The 4,948-nt window shown below is 40.5% G+C and overlaps 1 non-coding gene across 1 annotated transcript; it reads right to left on the reverse strand.

The window, feature by feature from the left end:
- Positions 1-3,885: 3,885 nt before the first annotated feature.
- Positions 3,886-3,957, reverse strand: Trnah-gug (transfer RNA histidin (anticodon GUG)). Its single transcript has one exon. It is a non-coding gene; the product is annotated as a tRNA-His (tRNA).
- Between the last annotated feature and the right edge of the window lie 991 nt (positions 3,958-4,948).

Below are 4,948 nucleotides of genomic sequence, written 5' to 3' on the forward strand. Positions count from 1 at the left end.
CGGTATTTTTGGTTTTGTTTCTTGTGGGTTTGTTTCAGAGATTGTCGGCATGAACAATACACGTTACATGTGTGGTTTAATTACGAGTGGTTTAAAAAGGTATTCATCAGGGCCGGGTTGTTCAAAGCCCGATTAAACAATCCCAAGGTTCGTGAAAATTTTGATTTCAATTCTATAACTTTTTGTGAGGTTTTCTGTTTATATTCATTTGTTTATTCTTCAGTTTTAAGTTTCAATAATCTCAAACTACACAAAACATAAGCAGTGAAAAACATTTTGAAATAAGGAAAATCAACTCTTCGCTTAATTCTTAATCCTGGGTTAGCGTTAACCGGCTTCTGAACAACTCGGCCCAGAGCTTTCATTTTAGTCAGCAAAACCATAACTTCTCATTGCCTTAACGCGAAAACACAATCAAACAAACAAAACATGCTTGAGTTTTATTTTTGAATAAATGTTAAACTGTTCAGTGTCGTGCAAACGAAAAATAACTGACAATAAAAATCATGCTTGTTCGACGCTTGTTCGGTTTGATCGAAAAAACTACAACAGCAACAAGACAAAGATAACTGCGGGCTTTGTCATATGAAAGACAGGTGCAGCACTGACAAAATATTTTGTTCTTACACACTTAACAAAAGACTTCCCAAAGTTGCGACAAGTAGGAGGGGACTGTCGGCATGCGTGTGGTTTTATTTTACCAAGACATTAGTGCAAGCAAAACAATAAACTTCTCATTAACGCTAAAAGCAAACACACACACACACAAAAAAAATAATTTGTTTTTACGTTCTAGTTTACTGTTACCATGAGAGCTAAGTTTCATCAGGAATGTCCTATCAAAAACTAGAAAAGGCTCGGAAAATGTTGAAGGACTAGGAGGACAATTTTTAATACCGTTCAACACGCTCAAAAACCGCATCCCACAGGTTCGGAGAATACAACAACACCGCAAACCCCAATGTTCCCCACCTTATAATATCGCTCTGATCACTTCGCAGTGGAATAATTATTGGTACAGAATGTTACCCGTTAGTTCAGTTCAAAAAAAAAAAGTAAGCAGTTTACTTCTTTTATAAAACGGCGATCTCTTACGTCAATCGCAGGGAATTTTTGTTGTAGTTTGTTGATCGCTCCGAATTTTATCGCAAACAAATTTCTCCATATTCTGCCAGCTGGCACACTAGGCGAATATGCAACTCTCTAAATCTGATCGCACTTTTAGCTAATATCGCGAATGAATGTCGCGATTTTAAGATTTATACAAAAAAAGTTTAATTTCGATGTTTGTGATGAACTGAGGGGAAGAGAGTCCAAACTTAAGACAAATGTAACATTTAAACTTTTTTAATGAAAATATTTACTCCTCACTTAAAGCTATTTCTGTTTATAATGCAAAGCACACTTATAATGACGTATACAACAAATGTTCTTAATTCAAATGTAAAAAGAGAGTTCACAGATGAATAAAACTTATTTGCAAGTGACAAGTCGTCTAAACAACTTTGGGCACAACAAGATCTTCTGTACCCGGACAGCAGAATTCCTGAATTTCTTAAAAAGGTATTCAGCCCTTTCTCGACTCAGTCCAATGGGATTAATCACAGGTGGTAATCGTCCCACTTCCGGCACGTTCCTTTCACTTTTAAGAATGTTCAGGGCTCGTTCCTCAGTTGACCAGTACTGTTTGCAGAACACTGTCCCGGGGAAATCTTTAGAGACCTTACACAACAGGACGGCTCAAGGAGAGGACGGCAAAATTTCATTGTGTGACATGCGTGACTGCTTGCTTCGTAAGCTATTTGACGCCATTTCCGGTTTATCACTGCCGTCCTCTTAGCGTTCACAACGTGAAAACAAGGAGTTTGAAGTTCTGAGGAAAACGTAAGTATTTTTATCCATTTATTTTCATCTTAACCTTTAATTTTTTGGATTGAACGATAGAAACAGTCTACCTTTTTAGTTACCAGCCTTTGTATATATGGAAATAACTTTTTTTTAAAACGAAAATGAAGCCTACTTGTAAACGCATGACGAAGCGCTCAGACTGGCTTATTTGTGAAAATTTAATTCTCCTTCTTTCTAAGTTATTTCTCTGTAATTTTACAGTTTTATGGCAGTTTCTGTTTCATCTTTATCGTCCGAATTACAATTCTGGTGTAAACTAATCTTTTTCTGCCTTTGAGAGTTGTTTTCAGCAGTGTAAGTGCGGGATATATTTTTATTTGTTGTAAACCAACTTTGAAATATAAATTACATTTGTACAGTATGTTGCCCTATTTACGGACACTTCCACCCTTACGATATTGTATTTCGCAGTAAAGATAAAAAGAAATCTGAACAATACGTTTGGAAGACTTGTTGATTAGTCTGCTTTCATTATTTCGTTTTGTGGCTGAGTTGGGCTCCGTTTAGACAGAAAGATTCAAGTTTTTGTCGAGGTATGTAAAAGTTTTCTAATGTGATTCGTATCGCACGTCGAATTACACTGATGACTTCTTCGCTAAAATCGAAAGAAAATGCTTTAAGCTTCGGAAAATAGGTAACTTTTTAAGTGAATCTTTTTTCATTTGACTTTATTAGACGTATTTTGCAATGATCGAAAAGAATAATTCCAAGAAAAAGGGAGTATTTATCTCGAAGCGAATCGATCGTCAGAAATATTAGGGCACCGAATTTGGCCAACTTTTTCCGTAATTACTAAGAAACCAAGCAGGTTTAGGCGATAAAACTTCATGACTTACTTACCAGCAGTGAAAGCTACTTTGTGAGTAAATTTCCGCTTGTTAATCAGGGGCGTAATGCTAGGATTTGGGGTCACACTATGTCACGCCCAGGGTACTTACATAGTCCACTGCAGATGTTCACTCCTGAAAATGGAGTATATAACTACCTAGCACTAGAAAAAATTTATGGCATGTTGATTCTTCGGATTCGCACTTTTCGCCACCTGGATAAAAAGGTTTGTTTGTTGTTTACTGAAAAAAATATCTCACAAAAGGGGGTCATGGGCACCCCAGGACCCCCCTTGCTATAACTCTGTGAGTGCTCTGTTGAGGTAAGAGTAGTAAAGCACGCTTATAGGGGCGGTAACCAATCAGGAGGCGATGCATATCATTAAAAAAGGCTCTCGACCAATCAGAGGGCAGTATTTTCGATTTGCATAAACAAGATGGCGTCCAGGGGGGTCAAACATGGCGCCCATGCCCAAATAAGGGCAACATGTCCAAATAAGGAGAAATATGAAATCGAGGTTGTGACGTGCATGTCCAAATAAGGCGATAGCCAATCCATGAGATCGAGGCTGTCACGTGCATGAAATCGAGGTTCGGATGGGAATAAAAGGGTTTGCGTGAGTGTCAAGTGAGTATTGTTGTTTTGAGCTAGGCGACTAGAAGATGTCTTCAGAGGAGAGCGAGACGAAGGTGAATAGTGTTTCTGAAGAGGAGAAGATAGAAGAACTTGCCGCGAGGGTGATGGATGCTGTTCATGACGGTATTCTTGGAAAGATAATGAAATGCGCCGTTTCTCACGCTATGGATGTCGTTCTGAGGAAAGAGGTGGTGAAGCTGGCGGATGAGGTGATGAGGTTCAGAAGAATGCTGTCTGAGAAGATGTTTGATGACCAGTCCATCTCGTTTAAAGACCCTGTGTGTTTGGAGAAGTTGTCGGATGGATTTGAGGACGGATGGGAAGCGTGGAAGAGCAGTTGGGAGGACCGAGCATTTATCAAACAAATTGTAAAAACACCAGAATCAGAGGAGTGAAAAAACATTTTTATTCATGCCTGTAACACTAATAAAGATCCTTTAATGAGAGAATGTACATGGTTTGTTGCGTGATTTTTTCATCGTCTCTATAGGGAATAAAAAAGAAAAAATTTAATGCCCCGACCAGGAATCGAACCTGGGTCTTTGAGGCCACAACTCAACGTCTTAACCATTAGACCATCGAAGCGCTTACCTCTTTAGGACTTGGTTTTGGGGTTGTCATCGGGAGGCAGTCCGAAATTCACGGCTTTGCAATGAGGGCAGAGTCTTTCGGAGGGTTTCAACCGCTCAGTGTGGAGGGCTTTACAGGTTCCGTGAAAGAATTGGTCGCAACAGGGTGTCAGGAAGTAGTCTCTGATACTGTGTTTGAAAGTGTATCCTTCCTTGCACCATAGACATTGAGGGTTAGGAAATCGAGACATGGAGTCTGAAAATAGAACAAAAAACAACTTTTATTGGTCATTCCACTTATTACAGGGTGGGACGTGTGCACGGTCCTATTGACCGGCGCCCTCTTTTTCTTCGGGATATCAATCAATCAATAAACGATTATTATAGTACTTTCAACCATTGTGACCAAGTAACGATGCGAGCCATGATCGACGCGAACGATAGATTACCAAACGTGTAAAAAAGAAATGTGAATTAAAAATGGGCGGGGCGAGGTTTCGATCCTCGGACCTCGGTTATGAGCCCAACGCGCTTCCACTGCGCCACCCTGCCTTTATTAGAAATAAAAAAATCGGAGTGTTTTTTACAAAAAACTGTGTCTGTCTTTTTCTTAGTTTGGGGCCTGTCCATTAATCAGTATGGCTTCGGCGACTCCTCGTGGGTATTCGTCGATCCATTGAAAGAACTTGCAGGTACGCTTGGGACACTTGAGATAGAGCCTGTCTGGGTTGGACTGGGAGTGGGAGGTGGCTAAGACCAGGGACTTGCTGCATAGACATCGGAAACGAGCCGGGTCGATGTTCCTGTAGCAGGGGTGGGTCTGTTCTTCGACGCGTCTCAGGTAAGTGCCCACCTCTTTGACGCCACAGGTCACATAACACTTGGTGTAGAATCTGGAAGAGGGGCATCGGTAATATTCCCAGGTACCACCGTCTGGGGTTCGCACGCTTCCGTATGTCAGGGGTACCATGCAACGTGGGCAGATGGAATCTTGTGGTTTCAGTTGG

This window comes from Orbicella franksi, chromosome 10, assembly GCF_964199315.1.
Source record: "Orbicella franksi chromosome 10, jaOrbFran1.1, whole genome shotgun sequence".
In the NCBI taxonomy this organism is placed as follows: domain Eukaryota; kingdom Metazoa; phylum Cnidaria; class Anthozoa; order Scleractinia; family Merulinidae; genus Orbicella; species Orbicella franksi.